Below are 23,851 nucleotides of genomic sequence, written 5' to 3' on the forward strand. Positions count from 1 at the left end.
CACGGTGGTGCGGGTGGTGGGCTAGAGAGAGCAAAAAGCAGGTAGAAAGGCCTGAGTCAGGGAGACATGCACAGGAAGGTTAGCATAGCTGAAACAGAAGGGGAGTGGGGGGAAGAGATGGGGATGGGACTGTGAGATAGGCAAGGCCCAGACTGTGCGGACTGAGCATTGAGGGTCCTAGTATTTTGAATGTTAAAATGAGAACCCTAGGAAGCCTTTGAAGAATTTTTTGAAAGATTTTTTTTTTTATCCCATTGTTGTTTTGGTTTCTGTAACTAATGTTGGTTACACAGCCCTCATTTACAGTTCATTTTGTTAATTGAAAATATCAGATCTAGGCATATCTAGATCAATTGTAGCTCCAGGTCTCAAGGAATGACATTAAAGGAAAGTACTCAGGTCACTGAGAGGTCTTGCAAGAAGAGTTAGTGGACATAGTAGAGAATTGTGGTAGGAAAGGTCCTCGATCTGTCATTCACCAAGGGAAGTGTAGGTGGCAGATCAGGTGAGCTACCACAGATGCCTAATCTACGTTATCATGCATGTCACTCCAAGACATGATTTCTGAGTTTCAGGTTGGGATCCAAGGACAAATTCTAATATGAATAACCTTTCCACACTTAACGAAGATACCCAGACACTTGTCTAGGGACAAAAAATTAACAATAGAGCTCCAGGCAGCATGTCTGTAGTCTGAAGTAAGATGACTATTTGTTTAAAAAAAAAAAAGTAAGACTTAAAGTATGCACACTGATCTTGAACCCTCCCCTAAATGGAGGCTTAGAGATAACATCTACAATAGTCTCCAAAAACGATCCATTGTGTCTACAATATCTTGTCCCAAATCTCTGGCTCCAATTTTACAGTTGTGCCAGGATTAGATGAAAAACTATTAGGTGAAAAAGCAAGGCTTGCAGGCCTACAAATGTCTTGCTACTGTTCTGTTCATATATATATGAACTTGCCAACGTCTTTCTGTAAGGCAGTTCACTAGTAAGGGGCAGTGTATTCCCATGATGGGAAATTCCTCCAAATGAATTTTTCTGTTACTTTACCTCAAAAAATAAAATAAAATAAAATAAAAAAGGCCTAACACCACAGGAGCTTGAAGGGAAAACATTTGAGAAAAGTTTTCTATATTCTGAAAATTTGCTAAATGTATTGATGACAAAAGGAAACTAAAATGCAAAACAAAGAAAATATGCCAAATTTCTCACAGGAGTAATATAATAAGAGAAAACTAGCATGATAGTAGATGTATACATTAAGCATACATCTAACATAAATATATATATGCATACATATAACAGAATATTATTTAAAAGGAAGAATTTTATTTGAAATAACAGAATTTTATTTGAAAGAAAGTTGGGAACAAAAACATTTATTAGCCATTTGATCCCATTTATATTACTAACAAAGGGCACATCAATGGATATTTGAAGTTATTTATCTGCATATTTTAGCAAAATCACTAAATTAGCCAGCTCTTCTATTAACTTACTCCACTTAAGCAACAAAAACCAAGCAAACTGCTATTTCTGACTCATCTGAATAAAGGCAAGTGAACTTAAGACCTAACTTATTGTAAAATAAATTCTTTAAAGCTATAACTCATGCCTTTACTCTGATTTACACTTGGGAAAATTAATAATTATTTCAAATGAAAATTTAGTCACTGCTCAAAGATTAAAGTACTAACACATTTTTAAAAAGAAGAAGAAGAAATCAGGATAAACCCTTCATCTTGCTGGAGGACTCATGTAACTTGGCTCTTGGAAACCAGTACCATGGTGTCCAGCTGTAAGATTGGCCCATCCATCTTCAACAGCAACCTGGCCAATTCAGGGGCTGAGTACTTCTAGACACTGGTCTCTGGGGCAAATATGTGCATCTGGATACAACAGATGGGTATTTGGTTCACAGTGTCACTTTTGGTCACCCTATGGTAGAGTCTCCAAAAGCAGCTATGACGGGATCCTTTCTTTTTTTTTTTTCTGCGGTACGCGGGCCTCTCACTGCTGTGGCCTCTCCCATTGCGGAGCACAGGCTCCGGACGCACAGGCTCAGCGGCCATGGCTCACGGGCCCAGCCGCTCCGCGGCATGTGGGATCTTCCCGGACTGGGGCACGAACCCGTGTTCCCTGCATCGGCAGGGGGACTCTCAACCACTGCGCCACCAGGGAAGCCCGGGATCCTTTCTTTGAAATGCACAGGATGGTTTCTAGGCTGGAACAGTTGGTAAAGCCAATGGCTGCAGTAGGGGTCAATCCATATATATGAGAACCCAGGGGCCTTAATTAAAGACATTTGGGAGAATGAGACAAAGGTTGGACTTGCCATCAAACTAGGAATGACAGTTGAGTATTTGGCACCATGGGCTAATCAGATAGATATGGCCTTGGTTACACCAGTTGAACCTGGGTTTGGAGGGCAGAAATTTATGCAAGATATGATGCCAAAGTTTCATCAGTCAAGGGTCCAATTTCTGTCTTTTGGCAGAGAGGTTAATGGTGAAGTGTAGACCATGACACTCTCCATAACTGTGCAAACACAGTGGCTAACATGATTGTGTCTGGCAGTGCTATTATAAGGAATGAAGACCCCAGATCTGCGACCAACCTGTTAAGAGATATTTGCTCAGAACCTACTCAGAAACAATCTCTTCATTGGTGAAATCTCAAGGAGCCCAATGTTTCTATTCATGAAATTTCCCTTTTATTGGAAAACAAGAATGTTGACTACCAAATCATATTGCATGAAGTGGTGCTGCTTTCCTGAGCAATTATTCATTCCCATGACTAAAACCTATTGTGCAAAACGTTCTGAGAGGTTAGAAACTGGGGTGCATACCTACATTTTTAATGATGGCATTTAAAGATTAGGGTACAGAAATACCCTGTTTATTATTGGGAGATTTGATTTTTATAAAGAGTAAAAATATAGCTGTCTTAAGATTATAAACAGAAATGTATCTTAATGCCTAAAGAAGGCATATTACCTATTATGAAGAAAATTATTTTTCTGCATTTCTGAAAAGAATTTTCTGTTGTTTCCCATCTGTTATCCAAAAGTAAATGAAGCCCTTATGTTTTTCCTGTTTCATCATTTGTGATTTGATAATATGAGCAGAATAAAACTAATGAAAAATATAAGCTTGAATCTGGTTAGGATGGCATACCGTATTCCTTTTGCATCTAAAACATCTATATTTTCCCTTTTTACTTTACAGTCAAATACATAAAAACTATTTTCAAAATGTCTGAAGCCCAGGGGTTTTCAGGTGGTCTGCTCTAAAATATAGGCATTGATTTTATCAGGATGTTTTCTTTGCCAGCTTTGCTTAAGGGGTAGATTATTCAGTGATCTTTCCTCCTTTCTTAATGCCACCTACCATTCTTAGGAGATTAAATAATGCTGTTGCTTTAGTTCTGAGTACAAGGAAAAGTAAAGTCTCTATTTGGAAGTAATATTGAGCTGAAACTTGACTCTGCCCCTTTAGGCCTATTTGACCTCTGAAAAATCACACAACCTCTTTGAGCTTCTATTAACTCATTATACATCAAATGTAATTATAACAATTGTGCAGGATCATGCTGAGCCTTAAAAGAGGCACCATAAAATGTGCGAAGTTTCCAGTACTATTCCTAGAATTTAGTAGATGCTCAATACAGTATATAAGTTTATGTTATGAGTTATAAAGTACTTTGATATAATCGCATTAAATTTACAAATCATTCTTATGACTGCTAGGACAGGTATTTTTCTCCCCATTTAAAAATAAGAAAGTAAAGCTCAGTAGCAGGCTGGTACCATGGAAAGTCTCTAGTAGGCATAGAATTTTTGGTCTGTACTCCTTTTAAAATGCAGCCCATAGGGAACACACCCTAACAAAATAAAGACTATGTGACAAGCCCACAGCTAACATCATATCCAATGATGAAAAGTTAAAAGGATTTCCTCTAAGATCAGGAATAAAACAAGAATGCCCACTCCTTGAAGTAAGTCAGAAAGAGAAAAACAAATATCGTATATTAACACATATATGTGGAATCTGAAAAAAATGGTATAGACGATCTTATTTACAAAGCAGAAATAGAGACGTAGACGTAGAGAACAAATGTATGGATACCAAGGAGGAAGGGAGAGGATGGGATGAATTGGGAGACTGGGACTGACATATATAGACTATTGATACTATGTAAACTATAAAATAGATAACTAATGAGAACCTACTGTATAGCACAGGGAACTCTACTCAATGCTCTGTGGTGACCTAAATGGGAAGGAAATCCAAAAAGAGGGGATATATGTATCCGTATAGCTGATTCACTTTGCTGTGCAGTTGAAACTAACACAACATTGTAAAGCAACATTTATACTTCAACAAAATTAAAAAAAAAAGATTGCCCACTCTTGTCACTTTCATTCAACATAGTATTAGAAGTTCTAGCCAGAGCAACCAGACAGGAAAAAACATAAAAGGAATTCAAATTGGAAAGGAACAAATTAAACTGTAACTGTTTGCAGATGACATGATACTATACACAGAACATTCTAAAGACACCACGAAGAAACTACTAGAACTCATCAATGAATTTAGAAAGTTGCAGGATACAAAATTAATATACAGAAATCTGTTGCATTTCTATAAACTAACAATGAGAACTATCAGAAAGAGAAATTAAGAAAGTAATCTCATTTACAATTGCATCAAAAAATAAAATACCTGGGAATAAATCAAACTGAGGAGGTAAAAGACCTATGCTCAGAAAACTATAAGACACTGAATAAAGAAATTTAAGACAACACAAAAAAGATGAAAATATGTACCAGGTTTAGGGACTGGAAAAAGTAATACTCTTAAAATGACCATACTACCCAAGGCAATCTACAGATTTAATGCAATCGTTATCAAAATACCAATGGAATTTCCCACAGAACTAGAACAAATAATTGTAAAATTTGTATGGAAACCCAAAAGACCCTGAATAGCTAAAACAGTCTTAAGAAAGAACAACAAAACTAGAGCTATCACACTTCCTGATTTCAAACTGTACTACAAAGCTACAATAATCAAAATGGTATGGTACTGGCACAAAAACAGAAACATAGATCAATGGAACAGAGTAGAGAGCCCAGAAATTAACCCACATTTATATTAATCTATTACAAAGGAGGCAAGAATATGCAATGGGGAAAAGACAGCCTCTTCAATAACGGTATTGGGAAAACTGGACAGCTACATACAAAGGAATCAAACTGAGCTGGTTTCTGACACCATATAAAAAATAAACTCAAAAAAAAAAAACTCAAAATGGATTAAAGACTTATATGTAAGACCTGAAACCATAAAAATTCTAGATGAAAACTTAGGTATTACACTCTTAGATATTGATCTTAGCAAATTTTTTGGATCTGTCTCCTCAGGCAAGGGAAACAAAAACAAAAATAAACAAATGGGACTACATCAAGCTAAGAAAACTTCTGCACAGCAAAGGAACTATCAACAAAATGAAAAGGCCACCTACTGAATGGGAAAAGATATTTGAAAATGATATATCCAATAAAGGGTTAATATCCAAAATATACAAGGAACTCATACAACTCAACATCAAATAAACAAACAACCCAACTAAAAAATAGGCAGAGCACATGAATAGATATTTTTTTCAAAGAAGATGTACAGATGGCCAGCAGGCACATGAAAAGATGCTCAACATCACCAGAGTAATGCAAACTAAAACCACAGTGAGATATCACCTCACATCTGTCAGAACGGCTATTATCAAAAACACAACAAATAACAAGCATTGGTGAGAATGTGGAGAAAAGGAAATCCACATGCTCTATTGACAGGAATGTAAATACAGCCACTATGGAAAACAATAGAGAGATTCCTCAAAAAGTTAGAAATAGAACTATTTCTGTAAGCAAAGGTGGTGCCTGGATTTGGCCCATGAGCCATAGTTTGTTAACTCTGCTCTAGACTTTTAGAGATATAAGGAATTTGAGAACCTATCTGACGGGGTTTTCTTAGAAGGGATTTAAGGATTGGAATTTGAGAATTTTGGAGGCAGTTATTCCTGGGTTACTAGACCAGCTTTGTAACATTTCCTAATTGTCTTATCTCGGGCAAATTATTTAAGATGTCTAGCTTTGATATTCTCATCTCTAATTGAAGGTAATCATATATAATTTATGGAGGTGTTGGGAGAATTAGAAAAGACACTTAAAGTACTCAGGACAGTGTCAGGCACACAGGAAGCACCTGGAAGGTGTTAGCTGTGACAATCACCAATCCATTTTACAGAGGAGGGAGCAGAAGTCTAGATCCAGTTAAGGACTTGCCTAAGGTTACAGTAATAGTGGCAGAACCAGCCGTGCTTGTGCAAGTCGCAAACCTTTTGAGCCTCTGTCACTTGAACTGCAAAATGAGGGGGTTGGACAACATCTTCTCTTGGGACCTTCTAGTTCCACTGCCATCATTCTACTAACTGGCACCCTAGGGCTTAAAGAACTAATTTACCTCGGTAAGTACATTCCTTACAGTCTGGAAATGACTTCATACACAGCATCAGTAAACTGGCAGAAAAATCAGGCATTTGAGAGGGAGACTCTGATTTAGCATTAATAAACATACATATATTTATATATAATGTATAATTATGAATATTATATAATATATATTATATATCTTTTTTTAGTCACATATCTTAAATATCTAGGAGGGAGCCAAGTCCTTGGCAATTAGTATTATGAATAATTGCACTGAATACATTTCAAGTCGTTCTTGGATATGCCTCAGGGACTTTTATGCTATACATTCTTATAACAAGTCAAGTATTTATGCATGTTCAGATTATTTTGACAAAATGATTAAAGTAATGAGATGGAAAAAAAAATAGAACTACAATATGATCCAGCAATTCTACTTCTGGGTATGTATTCAAAGAAAATGAAAACACTAATTTGGAAAAAATGCACCCCTGTATTCATTGCAGTATTATTTACAATAGCCAAGATATGGAAGCAACCTAAGTGGCAATTAATAGGTGAATAGATATGGAAGCAACCTAAGTGGTGATTAATAGATGAATGGATAATTTGTGTGTGTGTGTGTATGTGTATATATATATATATATATATATATATATATATATATACACATACACACACACACACACACACACACACCCCACACACACACAATGGAATATTAACCATACAAAACAATGAAATCTTGCCATTTGTGACAATATGAATGGACCCAGAGGGTATTATGCTAAGTGAAATAGGTTAGACAGAGAAAGACAAATACTGTATGATTTCATTTATGTGTGGAATCTAAAAAATAAAACAAATGAACAAACATAACAAAACAGAAACAGAGTCATAGATACAGAGAACACACAGGCTGTTGCCAAGAAGGGAGAGGAGTGAGTGGAGGAGAGAAATAGGTGAGGGAGATTAAGAGGTACAAACATTCAGTTACAAAATAAATGAGTCACAGGTATGAAATGTACAATGTGGGGAATATAGTCAATAATTACATAATATCTTTGTATGAAGACAGATGGTAACTAGATTATCATGGTGATCATTTTGAAATGTATAGAAATATTGAATCACTATGTTTTGTACCAGGAACTAATATAGCATTGTAGGTCAATTATACTTCAAAACATACAAACAAACTCATGAAAAAGAGATCAGATTTGTGGTTACCAGTGGCAGGGGGTGGGGATGATGAAGGCAGTCAAAAGGTACAAAATTCCAGCTGTAAGATAAATAAGTACCACAGATTTAATGTACAACATGATAAATATAATTAACACTGTTGTATATCATATATGAAATTAAGAGAGTAAATCCTAAGAGTTCTCATCACAAGGAAAAAAACTTTTGTTCTATTTCTTTAATTTGGTATCTATACAGGATGATGAATGTTCACTAAGTCATTGTGGTAATCATTTCATTATGTATATAAGTCAAACCACCATGCTGTATACCTTAAACTTAAACAGTGCTATATGTCAATGATATCTCAATTAAACTAGAAGAGAAAAAAAAGTATATGCCCAAATATACTGAAACTGAAGAAAGACAAAGATAAAGAGAAAATCTTAACAACATCTAGGGAAAAAGACCTTGTTTTTAAAGAGCAACAGTAGGATTGACAATGACTTCTCCTGAGCTAAAATTTAAACCAATGGAATGAGGTTATTAACAGGCTAAAAGAAAACATTTGGCAATCCAGAATTCTATAACTAGTCAAATATTCATCAAGAATAAAGGTGAAATGGGTGAAGGTGAACAAAAGGTACAAACTTCTAGTTATAAGATAAGTAAGTTCTGGGGATGTAATGGACCACATGGCGACTATTGTTAACAACACTTAATTGTATATTTGAAAGTTGCTAAGAGAGTAGATCTTAAAAGTTCTCATCACAAGAAAAATATTAACTATGTGTGGTGATGGATGTTATTATTAAACTTATTGTGATGATCATTTCACAATATACATATATATCATTAAATCACTATGTTGTGCACACCAAAAAATGGAGCCCATGGAAGGTGGGGTGGGCAAAGGAAGCTTCCTTTACTAACATTGTCTTATTTCCAGTCTAACTTTACTCTGTAACAGAACCAGATGGCTAAGAATATTCTAGAGCTGTGGATACTGGCCCCAGTGTTATGCATTTTATTATTCCAAAAAAGATCTAGTAGGTTAGGAGATGACAGGGTACACATTTAATCCATAAACCAAGACATTTATACCTGTGTTCCAAATTATAATCAGAAAACAAATACATATCAACCACTTTATTCTTACACTCTTGTTATGTAACAAATATTGCAAAAAAATTTTTTTAAAAAAGAACAGGTATCTGCCATATTTTTCTACATAAGTTGTCATAATTTGAAAGAATGTAAAAATAAATCTTTTCAAGGTAAGGTCCAAGGCCTCCAACCTTGTGAGGAAGAGATATTTTTAATATTCCCGATGCTTTTAAATCTCTGGGCATGGTTCTGAGAATAAAGTATACTGAAGGTGGTGAGGAGAGGGTCAAAATGCTACCTGCCTTCGCTTCCCAGCAGGGAATCCCAGCTAACTAAGCATGTGGGAGTGAGGAAGCAGCAAACGGCTTGGAAAGCTGCTCCGAGATCTGCCAGCTAAAACTTCAAGGTCCTGCTGAAAGATGGTGTCCAATTCATTGGTCAGGGATCCCTAAGTTACAGCCGTGTGAACATGTGCCTGTTTTTTGAAACTGGCATATGCTCCCTAAAGTCCCCTTTTTAGAATCATAACAAGTATTTAAATTGCTACAGAGATCAGAATAATTATTTTAGATATTTGCATAGGTATATACATTTATGTTCTGCTCAGGCTTAAATCATCTGATCATACAGAATAACTGCCTCAACTCATTACCCAGCCTTATCATGAATTCAAATAATGATAGCATAGTTAGCTATTGCCATAGATAGCATAGTTAGCTATTCGGCAGTAATGCTGCCGAAAAGAAAACAGTTAATATCATTCATTAGAAGCAATAGTCTCTTTCTTGTTAAAGTAGATTAGTAATATATTGCCTGAATCTGCTGTATCAAGCACCAATACTTTTCAGGTAGATAATGATTAAAATTCTCCAAGTTAGGGCTTCCCTGGTGGCGCAGTGGTTGAGAATCCGCCTGCTAATGCAGGGGACATGGGTTTGAGCCCTGGTCTGGGAAGATCCCACATGCAGCTGAGCAACTAAGCCCAGGCACCACAACTACTGAGCCTACAGTACTGCAACTACTGAAGCTCGCGTGCCTAGAGCCCATGCTCCGCAACAAGAGAAGCCACTGCAATGAGAAGCCCGTGCACCACAACAAAGAGTAGCCCCTGCTCTCCGCAATTAGAGAAAGCCCATGCACAGCAACAAAGACCCAACACAGCCAAAAATAAATAAATTTTTAAAAAAATTCTTCAAGTTGGTCATTTTGCTAATTTACCTCAGAAAAAAAAGGTCCAACACCATAGTTTAATAGAAAATTATTTGAATATTCTGAAAATTAGGTGAAAGTAAATTTACATATGATAAAAGGAAACTAAAATGTAAAATAGAGACTATATGACAAGTTTCTTGCAGAAGTAACACAACAACGGAGAAAGATAACACTATAGTAGATGCATGAATACATCTACGTATAAATGTATGTGTGTGTGTATACATATATATAATGCTTTCTTTAGCTACTGTATATTTATGCATATAGATATGATATGCATACAGCTACCATATGCATGGCAGAAGGCACTTTGTTTTCTAGTTTAGTAGTTTGATTTCTACATTTTATAGATGGAGGAAACTAAGTGTTTGATAACTCATCCAAGGTCATAGTGATTAGATTTGAATCCAGGTCTTCTTGACCCTGAAACTTCTGCTTTTTTCTCTATAATATGCTTCATCTAGATATAACGGTGCCATTTCCATTAGCATAGCCAGAAGAGTGAGATGGCTCCAGAATAAATTAAGTAATACACCATTAATGTACGGTCTTCTCAGCTTCCCCTTTCAGGACCCCTCTCCTTTAAGATATTCCTCCCAAAACATCCTGCAACCCTGCCTTCACATCATGACAACTACACCACTACCCTTGCCCAACTTCCAGATTCCTATTTTCTCATAGCCTCATGTAAACCTGGCCACCGGGCTAGTATCACTTCTCCATTCACTTTGCTTGCTGTGTGCACCATTCTCTCAGGGCTATGGTCTCTGTTTTCCTATGTGCTGGCACTGTATTAGTGAGGACAATGGCGTAATGTGTCACTCCATTCCTGGGAGTGTATTTACATTTCAACAGTGACTTTCCAAAAGTATTAAGAAGTTTGGGATAAAAATGTCAAGCTCATAGGGGAGACATTTTTTTTTGGAGAGTTAGGTCTGTAAGTGGACATTAGTTGTCTATGCCTCCTTGTCAGGCCTATCTCTGGTTAATAATATTCCTCTTCCATAAATCAATTCCAAGGAGGAAAAATATGTTTTTTACCTAAAAGGTTTATACGTCATAGGTATCATGTATAGCCAACCAAATCACCATTCTTTCCTGAAGCCACACCTCTAATATTTGAAATCTCAGCAGATAGTCCTCAGAGGCTGCACACTTGTACAGGAAGTTTGAAAAAGATCTCTGTACCAACCCTTGGTAGATCAAAGAGGGCTTTGGCTGAGATTTTATGTCCTTAAAATGACAAAAGCAGATATTCTAAATAAATAAGTCAAGATAAAATGAGAAAAATCCCACTTTCCTCTTTTTTACCTATACTGATGAACTTAGTCCAAATATTTTTCATCTAAAACTACAAAAAAGAAAAGAAAAAAAAAAAAAAAAAACTAGAGAAAGCAATAAGCTTTTGGAATAAGCTCTTCTGTTACTTACATCTCCAAAATAATGTTTAGTGACTCTGGCCATAAGATGGAAATATTAATGCAAAAAAGAAAATCTTTAGGTGCATAAAATAGCCTGGTGCCTATGACATTGGACTTTGGACTCTCCAGCCAGAGTTCCTGTATCAGTCAAATCCAAGCACTTAACTGAGTGACCTTAGACAAGTTACTTAGTGTCTCTATATTTTAGTATTTTTAAAGTTGGGATAGTGACAGCAATCAACCTCATAGGGTTATTATGAGGGTAAAAATGAGTTAATATAGGTAAAAGCACCTAGAACAGGGTCTAGCATAAGTAAATATTAATTAGGTGTTAGGTATCATCATTGTTGTGGTGGTTATTACAATTGTGGCTACCACCAGCTCATAGATTGGAAAGTTCAACAATCCAAAGGCAAAAGAATGGGCAGTATCTGCACTTTTTCTATATTTTTTGAAACACCAGTATAAAATGCCATAATTAGTGTTGGATTGTTTGGCTTAAAATATACTCTTCACCAAACACAACCTCTACTACCCTTTACTCCCCAAAGAAAAGTATGCTCTAAGCCATCTTAATTATATAAATGGCTACAGAATGATTAGATAAACATTATAATTAAATGCCTGCATCCAGAAGTCTTTGCTTTTGTTTCAAGGCTAATGGAGGTGATCAGTCTTCTCTACACAAGAAGAGCCTATGGCTGCCTTCTAGAAAACATAATTTGGTAGAACTCCCTTCAACATTTTACTAATTTTAGTCCCTAGTTTGCAGATGCTCTGCTTTTGCCTTTGTAGTTATTATTAGTACCTTTCTGTGAGCGCTGAACAGTAATGATTTGTGATTCTTTTTTTTTTTTAAGTCTCTTTATTGATTAAATCACCTTAAGAGTGCTGTGTAGCAAGTTAGGTATTAACATTAGGCATAAAATCAGAGAGTTATGATGTATCTATAGAAGCCAAACATGTTTTTATGCCTATTCATTTTTCTTTTTCATAAAGTATTTTGAATTTCAAAAATAAAAAAACCACACTACAGAATATTTATAAAATAAAAAATGAAAAAGAAATCTCTCAGAATCTTTCCACCAATAACTGTAATTTTTGGTATATATCTTTCAGTAATTCTTATGTATATTTTCAACATTTTTATGAGCATATGAGCATTTCTAATCTCTTTTATATAGAACTATAATGTAAGTATTTTCTGTTTGCTCATTACTCTTCATAAGCATCATTTTTAATGGATGTGGCATAGTTTACTCATTCTTCTATTACTAAACCTTTAATTTGTTTCTATTAAGATGACTATTTAAATAATACAGTCTCTATGAATACATCTATTTCCATGTTTCAGATTTTATTCTTAGGAGAGCTTCTGTAAGTACTTAATACTTTTCTCTCTAATAAATTATTTAAACTTATAGCTATAATATATTATGAAGAAAATAGCTTTTCAAAAACGTGCAAAATAACTTTGCAAAACACCACCACTACTAGCTAAAACTAAAAACATAAATACTTTCTCCATGAAATTTTTCTTAAACTTTTTCTCATCAGAATTTTATCTCCATTCAAATAGCTATAGGCTCTCCTTGGCCTCCAAATACAAATAACTTTGGAAGTATTTCTCACTCTCATGGCATTCTGTACCTTTATAACATTTATGTCAAGTATAATTAAGTAATTATTTGTGTAATATTTAATGTCTAAGTCTTTCAATAGATAATATGCTCCACTGGGGCAGAGACCCATCTATGGTGCTACTTTTACACCCAAGTATCTGGAACATAGCATGTAGTCTTCTTTGTTCATTCAATGATTTAACCGGTTAAAATTATTTTGTACAGAGTATTATGCTAGGTGCTATGGGGAATACATAGAAACATATGACAGTTACTGCCTTTAAGGAGTTATAATAAAATTGAGGTTTTACTATCATTTTTATTTTTTTATCATAGAAAAAAAGTTCATGGGCTTTAAAACCAAATGAACCTACAAAACGAAAAAACAACCCACTGAATGAGAGAAGATATTTGCAAATGATATGACTGATAAAGGGTTAATATCCAAAATATATAAACAGTTCAACTGTTTATATTTACAACTCAATATCAAAAAACACGCACACAGGGGCTTCCCTGGTGGCACAGTGGTTGAGAGTCCGCCTGCTGATGCAGGGGACACGGGTTCATGCCCCGGTCCGGGAAGATCCCACATGCCGTGGAGTGGCTGGGCCTATGCACTATGGCCACTGAACCTGCGTGTCCGGAGCCTGTGCTCTGCAACGGGAGAGGCCACAACAGTGAGAGGCCTGCATACCGCAAAAAAAAAAAAAAAAAAAAAAAAAAAAAAAATGCACACACGTGCACACACACACACACACACACAACCTGATTAAAAAAGGGCAGAAAACTTGAATAGACATTTTTCTAAAGAAGATATACAGATGGCCAACAGGCACACGAAAAGATGTTTAACATCACTAATTACCAGAGAAATACAAATCAAAATCTTAATGAGATATCACCCACACCTGTCAAAACGGCTCTCATCAAAAAGCCTACAAATAACAAATGTTAGCATGGGTGTGGAAAAAAGGGAACCCTCCTGCACTGTTGGTGGGAATGTAAATTGGTACAACCACTGTGGAAAACAGTATGGAGTTCCTCAAAAATCTAAAAATAGAACTACCATATGATCCAGCAGTTACACTCCTGGGTATATATCTGAAAAAAAACACTAATTTGAAAATATACACAAACCCAATATCTATAGTAGCATTATTTACAGTAGCCAAGATATTGGCAACCTAAGTGTTCATCAACAGAGGAATGGATAAAGAAAGTGAGATATATATACTTAGCCATATATATAATTGGCTAAGTGATATTCCATTTTATATATATATATATATATATATATATATATAATGGAATATCACTTAACCATAAAAAAGAATGAAATTCTGCCATTTGCAGCAGCATGGATGGACCTAAAGGGTATTATGCTTAATGAAATAAGTCAGACACAGAAAAACAAATACTCTGTTTTCATTTATATGTAGAATCTAAAAAATAAAACAAATGAATGAATATAACAAAACAGAAACAGACTCCCAGATATAGAGAACAAACTAGTGGTTAACCAGTGGGGAGAGTGAAGTGGGGAGGGGAAAGACAGGCATAGGGGATTAAGAAATACAAACTACTATGTAAAAATAAGTAAGCAACAAGGGCACAAGAGGGCAGACAGCAGAAGCAAGACTACAATCCTGCAGCCTGTGGAACAAAAACCACATTCACAGAAAGATAGAAAAGATGAAAAGGCAGAGGGCTATGTACCAGATGAAGGAACAAGTTAAAACTCCAGAAAAACAACTAAATGAAGTGGAGATAGGGAACCTTCCAGAAAAAGAATTCAGAATAATGATAGTGAAGATGAGCCAGGACCTCAGAAGAAAAATGGAGGCAAAGATCGAGAAGATACAAGAAATGTTTAACAAAGACCTAGAAGAATTAAAGAACAAACAACAGAGATGAACAATACAATAACTGAAATGAAAACTACACTAGAAGGAATCAATAGCATAATAACTGAGGCAGAAGAAGGATAAGTGACCTCGAAGACAGAATGGTGGAATTCACTGCTGTGGAGCAGAATAAAGAAAAAAGAATGAAAAGAAATGAAGACAGCTTAAGAGACTTCTGGGACAACATTAAATGCAGCAACATTCGCATTATAGGGTCCCAGAAGAGGAGAGAGAGAAAGGACCCGAGAAAATATTTGAAGAGATTATAGTCGAAAACTTCCCTAACATGGGAAATGAAGTAGCCACCCAAGTCCAGGAAGTACAGCGAGTCCCATACAGGATAAACCCAAGGAGAAACACATCAAGACACATAACAATCAAATTGGCAAAAATTAAAGACAAAGAAAAAGTATTGAAAGCAGCAAGGGAAAAGTGACAAATAACATACGAGGGAATTCCCATAAGGTTAACAGCTGATTTCTCAGTAGAAACTCTACAAGCCAGAAGGGAGTGGCATGATATAATTAAAGTGATGAAAGGGAAGAACCTACAACCAAGATTACTCTACCTGGCAAGAATCTCATGCAGATTTGATGGAGAAATCAAAAGCTTTACAGACAAGCAAAAGTTCAGAGAATTCAGCACCATCAAACCAGCTCTACAACAAATGCTAAAGGAACTTCTCTAAGTGGGAAACACAAGAGAAGAAAAGGACCTACAAAAACAAACCCAAAACAATTAGGAAAATGGTCATAGAAACATACATATCGATAATTACCTTAAATGTAAATGGATTAAATGCTCCCACAAAAAGACACAGGCTTGCTGAATGGATACAAAAACAAGATCCATATATATGCTGTCTACAAGAGACCCACTTCAGACCTAGGGACACATTCAGACTGAAAGTGAGGGGATGGAAAAAGATATTCCATGCAAATGGAAATCGAAAGAAAGCTGGAATAGCAATACTCATATCAGATAAAATAGACTTTAAAATAAAGAATGTTGCAAGAGACAAGGAAGGACACTACATAATGATCAAGGGATCAATCCAAGAAGAAGATACAAAAATTATAAATATGTATGCACCCAACATAGGAGCACCTCAATACATAAGGCAACTGCTAACAGCTATAAAAGAGGAAATCGACAGTAACACAATAATAGTGGGGGACTTTAACACCTCATTTACACCAATGGACAGATCATCCAAAATGAATATAAATAAGGAAACAGAAGCTTTAAATGACACAATAGACCAGAGAGCTTTAATTGATATTTATAGGACATTCCATCCAAAAACAGGAGATTACACTTTCTTCTCAAGTGCGCATGGAACATTCTCTAGGATAGATCACATCTTGGGTCACAAGTCAAGGCTCAGTAAATTCAAGAAAATTGAAATCATACAAGTATCTTTTCTGAGCACAACACTATGAGATTAGAAATGAATTACAGGGAAATAAAAATGTAAAAAACACAAACACATGGAGGCTAAACAATATGTTACTAAATAACCAAGAGATCACTGAAGAAATCAAAGAGGAAATCAAAAAATACCTAGAGACAAATGACAATGAAAACATGACGATCCAAAGCCTATGGGATGCAGCAAAAGCAGTTCTAAGAGGGAAGTTTATAGCTATAAAATCCTGCCTCAAGAAACAAGAAAAATCTTAAGTAAACAATCTAAACTTACACCTAAAGGAACTAGAGAAAGAAGAACAAACAAAACCCAAAGTTAGCAGAAGGAAAGAAATCATAAAGGTCAGAGCAGAAATAAATGAAATAGAAACAAAGAAAACAATAGCAAAGATTAATAAAACTAAAAGCTGGTTCTTTGAGACGATAAACAAAATTGATGAACCATAAGCCAGACTCATCAAGAAAAAAAGGGAGAGGACTCAAACCAATAAAATTAGAAATGATAAAGGAGAAGTTACAACAGACATTGCAGAAATACAAAGCATCCTAAGAGACTACTACAAGCAACTCTATGGCAACAAAATGGACAACCTGGAAGAAATGGACAGATCCTTAGAAAGGTAAAACCTTCCAAGACTGAACCAGGAAGAAATAGAAAATATGAACAGACCAATCACAAGTAATGAAATTGAAACTGTGGTTAAAAATCTTCCAACAAGGGCTTCCCTGGTGGTGCAGTGGTTGAGAGTCCGCCTGCCGATGCAGGGGACGCAGGTTTGTGCCCCAGTCCGGGAAAATCCCACATGACGTGGAGTGGCTGGGCCCATTAGCCATGGCCACTAAGGCTGCGCGACCGGAGCCTGTGCTTCGCAACGGGAGAGGCCACAACAGTGAGAGGCCCGCGTACCGCAAAAAAAAAAAAAAAATCTTCCAACAAGCAAAAGTCCATGACCAGATGGCTTCACAGGTGAATTCTATCAAACATTTAGAGAAGAGCTAACACCTATCCTTCTCAAACTCTTCCAAAAAATTGCGGAGGAAGGAGCACTCCCAAACTCATTCTGTGAAGCCATAGTCACCCTGACACCAAAACCAGACAAGGATGCTACAAAAAAAGAAAATTACAGACCAGTATCACTGATGAATATAGATGCAAAAATCCTCAACAAAATACTAGGAAACAGAATCCAACAACACATTAAAAGGATCATAAGCCATGATCAAGTGGGATTTATCCCAGGGATGCAAGGATTCTTCAGTATACACAAATCAACAATGTGATACACCATATTAACAAATTGAAGAATAAAAACCATTTGATCATCTCAATAGATGCAGAAAAAGCTTTTGACAAAATTCAACACCGATTTATGATAAAAATTCTCCAAATAGTGGGCATAGAGGGAAGCTACCTGAACATAATAAAGGCCATATACAACAAACCCACAGCAAACATCATTCTCAATGGTGAAAAATTGAAAGCATTTCTTCTAAGATCAGGAAGAAGACAAGGATGTCCACTCTTACCACTATTTTTCAACATAGTTTTGGAAGTCCTAGCCATGGCAATCAGAGAAGAAAAGAAATAAAAAGAAAGAAATTGGAAAAGAAGAAGTAAAACTGTCACTGTTTGCAGATGACATGATACTATACATAGAGAATCCTAAAGATGCCACCAGAAAACTACTAGAGCTAATCAATGAATTTGGTAAAGTTGCAGGATACAAAATTAATGCACAGAAATCTCTTGCATTCCTATACACTAATGATGAAATATCTGAAAGAGAAATTAAGGAAACACTCCCATTTACCATTGCAACAAAAAGAATAAAATACCTAGGAAGAAACTTACCTAGGGAGACAAAAGACCTGTATGCAGAAACTATAAGACACTGATGAAAGAAATTAAAGATGATACCAACAGATGGAGAGATATACCATGTTCTTGGATTGGAAGAATCAATATTATGAAAATGACTATACTACCCAAAGCAATCTATAGATTCAATGCAAACCCTATGAAATTACCAATGGCATTTTTTATGGAACTAGAACAAAAAATCTTAAAATTTGTATGGAGACACAAAAGACCCCAAATAGCCAAAGCAGCCTTGAGGGAAAAAAATTGGAGCTGGAGGAATCAGACTCCCTGACTTCAGACTATACTATCAAGCTACAGTAATCAAGACAATATGGTACTTGCACAAAAACAGAAACAAAGATCAATGGAACAAGATAGAAAGCCCAGAGGTAAACCCATGAACCTAATGGTCAACTAATCTATGACAAAGAAGGCAAGGATACATAATGGAGAAACGACAGTCCCTTCAATAAGTGGTGCTGGGAAAACTGGACAGCTACATGTAAAAGAATGAAATTAGAACACTCTCTAACACCATACATAAAAAGAAACTCAAAATGGATTAGAGACCTAAATGTAAGACCGGACACTATAAAATTCTTATAAGAAAACACAGGAAGAACACTCTTTGACATAAATCACAGCAAGATCTTTTTTGATCCACCTCCTAGAGTAATGGAAATAATAACAAAAACAAACAAATGGGACCTAATGAAACTTAAAAGCTTTTGCACAGCAAAGGAAACCATAAACAAGACAAAAAGACAACCCTCAGAATGGGAGAAAATATTTGCAAATGAATCAACGGACAAAGGATTAGTCTCCAAAATATATAAACAGCTCATGCAGCTCAATATTAAAAAAACAAACAACCCAATCCAAAAATGGGCAGAAGACCTAAATAGACATTTCTCCAAAGAAGACATACAGATGGCCAAGAAGCACATGAAAAGCTGCTCAACATCACTAATTATTAGAGAAATGCAAATCAAAACTACAATGAGGTATCACGTCACACCAGTTAGAATGGGCATCATCAGACAATCTACAAACAACAAATGCTGGAGAGAGTGTGGAGGAAAGGAACCCTCTTGCACTGTTGGTGGGAATGTAAATTGATATAGCCACTCTGGAGAACAGTATGGAGGTTCCTTAAAAAACTAAAAATAGAATTACCATGTGATCCAGCAATCCCACTACTGGGCATATACCCAGAGAAAACCATAATTCAAAAAGACACGTGCACCCATGTTCATTGCAGCACTATTTACAATAGCTAGGTCATGGAAGCAACCTAAATGCCTATCGACAGATGAATGGATAAAGAAGATGTGGCACATATATACAATGGAATATTAGCCATAAAAAGGAACGAAATTGGGTCATTTGTTGAGACGTGAATGGATCTAGAGACTGTCATACAGGGTGAAGTAAGTCAGAACGAGAAAAACAAATATCGTATATTAATGCATATATGTGGAACCTAGAAAAATGTCACAGATGAACCGGTTTGCAGGGCAGAAATTGAGACACAGAAGTAGAGAACAAACGTATGGACACCAAGGGGGGAAAGCCGCAGGGGGTGGAGGTGGTGATGTGATGAATCGGGCAATTGGGATTGACATATATACACTGATATGTATAAAATTGATGACTAATAAGAACTTGCTGTATAAAGAAGTAAATAAAATAAAATTCAAAAATGAAAACAAAAAGCAACAAGTATATGTTGTACAGAACCAGAGAATATAGCCATTATTTTATAATGACTTTAAGCAGAGTATAATCTATAAGAATATTGCATCACTATGCTGCACACCTGAAACTAATATAATATTGTAAAACAACTACATTTTAATAAAAAAAAGTATACCTGAGTTTGACTCTCATTTACCATTCACTGGTTCTGGGATATTGAGCAAATTAATTAACTTATTGGAACCTCAGATTGATCACCTGAGGGGTAATACTTATACCATAGATTATTGTGAGGCTTAAATAAAGCCATGTATGCAAATTTTTGTTATTGCTCATATAAATTATAAGGCATTCCATAATTACTTGTTGAATGAATGAATAAAGCCTTGCCAATTTTTGCTCTTCTTTGTTTTTTTCCCCAGTTTGTTTATTTTCTTCTCATTACCATTGTCTCAGTCAATAATCAGGACTTAAACATTCCATACCAAGGTTATTGCTCTTTGCTCCACTTCCTATGATCACCTTCTAATCTATTATCACATAATTATTCCCAGAGCTTTGTCATTACCCCCAATGATCTTTTACAATAAAACTCATTACAATTTTTAAGACTCTCTGCCAACTGGTCCCAGGATTTCATCTATCTACCTTGGTGCCCTCAACTCTAATTATGACCTGCTCATGCAGAGATAATGAAGAGAGAGAAAAACAGATACGCCATATATAAGAAACTCAAGTTACAGGTACAACAGAGATGGAGTGATAAATTAAGGTAGTTTTTTACTTCTTCTCCTGGACCATTAAACATATGTCTAGTATAAATACTTACCATGCCAGGTTGCAATGATTTGACTATGCATTGCCTCTAGCTCCCTCCTCATTTATTGATTCAACAAATTCTCTGTGTGCAGCCACTATGTACAAAGCACATCTCTAGTCTCTTCTTGTTAATCACTGAGCTCCTTTAGAGTGGAGACCATATTCATTTTCACACTATCAATGTTAACACAATTCAGAGAAAAGCAATAGATGTTGAAAGAATGAGCCTAATAAGAGAATTTAAGAACAGAATGGCAAATCTACTTATTATACCTTAAACATTTTGCTCTATTCTTCCTTTGAGTTTTGTAAGTTGCTATTTTCCTGAAATGGAAAATAAATTTGTTTACACAGGAACTGATTTGATGAGCACCACCTGGCCCTAATTACCTCATTCTATGGCTTGTCAAAAGACTTTAATTTCCCATAATAAAACTTTTTTTTAATTGAATGAAAGATTGTTTAAATTCTACAGTGCTTTACAGTTTTCAAAAGTTTTCACACATATGATTTCATATAATCCTATAATAACCCCTTTTACCCTTTTCTCCTATATTGCTACCCCCGCCTTCCCTTTCCCCACTGGTAACCACTAGTTTGTTCTCTGTATCCGTGGGTCTGTTTCTCATAAAACTTATTCTTAGAAAGAAATTACAAAATAATGTATCTACACAATGCCAGTTGAACACTCCAAAATATACAAAGAGAACAAGCCTTTTTTTTTCAGTTTTTTCTTCTGTCCCCAAAGTATTATAAGTTTGGTACGTACCCTCCCAGAGCTCTTATTCTCTACATATTTCACATGTACTTCCTGTGTATTTTTGAGGGTTAAGATGTTGTCTCTAGAAGGCTGCTCTTAGGGAGTTACCCAAAGCAACTAACTAGGATATTGGTATAGATTCCTATCTTTTAATCCAAATTATTACCAAGTTTCTTAAAAATAAGGTGAAGTGGGCTTCAATGTGATACAACAAAATTCATCTCTAGCCAAGATTTTTTTCTCTTCTTGTCAAATACCTATTTACAGGGAATCATTATAATCAAAATAAGCACTTTTATGCTCTAAAATAAGAATCCATTTTACTGCATATGTTAATATTATTCAAATATTTATGTTTTAAATCCCTCTATTTTTATATTTTTAATTTCCTGTGATAAAATTTAAACTGTTTGAAGATAATATCTAAGAGACTTAAATAAAATTTATCCAAGTTCCCTCATATTCTAAATATTAATACTAGAAATTAATTTGGTCAAACCAGTGGCCTATAATGTGGTACACTGTCAAAAGTGTTTGACTAAATGTTAGATGTGTTGGGTTTTAGCTCAAGTTCTTCTACTTGGGTAAGCCATAATCCCTTCTGAGCCTTAGTACAAATTCTAAATAGAGGTGATATTCATTCAACATTCATTTATTTTTTTCAACAAATTTTCATTGAACATCTATCTATTTTGTGCCAGAAACTGATCTGAACACTGGGAAAGCAGTGATCAAAACAGACTAAATCCCTTTTCCTCATGAACTCACTCTAGGAGGGGAACACACAATAAATTAGAATAGAGGTATCACTCTACATAAGCAAAATACCATGTGCTGATGAGGATGCAGAGCGATAGGAACACTCATTCATTGATGGTGGGAGTGCAAAATGGTACAACCATGTTGGAATTTTCTTATAAAGTTAAAATATAGACTTTTCATATAACCCAGCAATCCTGTTTCTAGGTATTTACCCAAGAGAAAGTGAAAACGTAGGCCAAGTAAAGACCTGCATGTGAAGCAATATAGCTCCAAAGTAGCAACAACCCAAACATCTGTCAACTTGTGGTTGGATAGACAATTTGTGGTACATCCATACAGTGGAACACTGACCAACAATAAAAAGGAATAAATTGATGCATGCAACAAAATGAGTAAATCTCAAAAGCATATGATAAGTGAAAGAAGCCAGACACCAAAGGCTATACACTCTATGATTCCATTTATGTGACATTCTAAAAAAGGCAAAACTTTAGAGACAGAAATCACATCAGTGATTGTCAGGGGTGGGGGGTTGGGGTGAGAGAGAGACTGTGAAGGGCCATGAGGAAATACTTTGGGAAATATTGTATATTCCAATTATAGTGTTATTCATTTGTTGAAACTCATTTGAGGGTACACTTAAAAGAGGCATATTTTATTGTATGTAAATAATACTTCAATAAATCTTACTTTTAAAAAGATAAATAAATTATATAATATTTTAGAATAAAAAAAGGAAGAGAGAGAAGAGAGTTGAAATTTTAGATGGAAAGTCCTCAAGCAGGTGATTTTGAAGATAGTGAAGGAACAAGCCACATAGATATCTGGAGAAGGGCATTCTAGGCAAAAAGAACAGCAAGTATGAAGGCTGAAGGGCAAGGAGATTAGCGTGGGTGCAGCAGAGGAGGAAGTAGAAGACAAAGTAAGACAGGCAGTGAGGAACAGCTCATACAACATCTTTGAAGGTAATGGGAAGTCATCAGTGGGCTTTGAGAAGCAGAGTGACATGATCTGATGGGTTTTAAGAGAATAATTCCGGTTGCTTCATAGAAAACAGTCTGTGGAAGGGAAGGGTAGTAGAATCAGGGACACCATTTGGAAGGCAATTGTCATAATTTAGACAAGAGATTACAGAGGTAGAGAGGGTGCTAAAAAGTTTTCAAATTCTATATAGAGAGCCATTCGATTTGCTCAGAAATCTGGCATGTGGGAAATTTTGAAAGAACACAATTCAGTCCACAACACCCAGGGATATGATTTCAGAATGAGTAGGACCATCTCTCTTATTCCCTAAAAACCTGCTTTTATAATTGAAAAAAATTCTGCCTTCCTTCTTTTAGATATCAAAATGAAAATTCTGGAAGAAATAAAATTAGCTTCCTACTAATCATCTTTAGAGCAAGTTTTGATATATCGAAAAGACCCCAGGTACCCACGTAAAGAAGAGATGAGCTACACAGAGGAATGAGTGGAAGCTGGACACAGACTTCACTGAGACCAGCAATGAGCATTCACTTATGAGAACATATTTTCTTACCCTTCACATAATATTTGCACAGTACTTATTTATA

The 23,851-nt window shown here is 35.6% G+C and overlaps 1 protein-coding gene and 1 pseudogene across 9 annotated transcripts in view; one reads left to right on the forward strand and one right to left on the reverse strand.

Annotated features, from left to right (window-relative positions):
• SLC4A10 (solute carrier family 4 member 10) overlaps positions 1–23,851 on the reverse strand; it is a 312,417-nt gene that overhangs the window by 62,830 nt on the left and 225,736 nt on the right. The gene's annotated exons all lie outside the window — the stretch shown is intronic.
• Positions 1,791–2,676, forward strand: LOC115849079 (ribulose-phosphate 3-epimerase-like; annotated as a pseudogene).

Source organism: Globicephala melas, chromosome 7 (assembly GCF_963455315.2).
Source record: "Globicephala melas chromosome 7, mGloMel1.2, whole genome shotgun sequence".
Lineage (NCBI taxonomy): Eukaryota > Metazoa > Chordata > Mammalia > Artiodactyla > Delphinidae > Globicephala > Globicephala melas.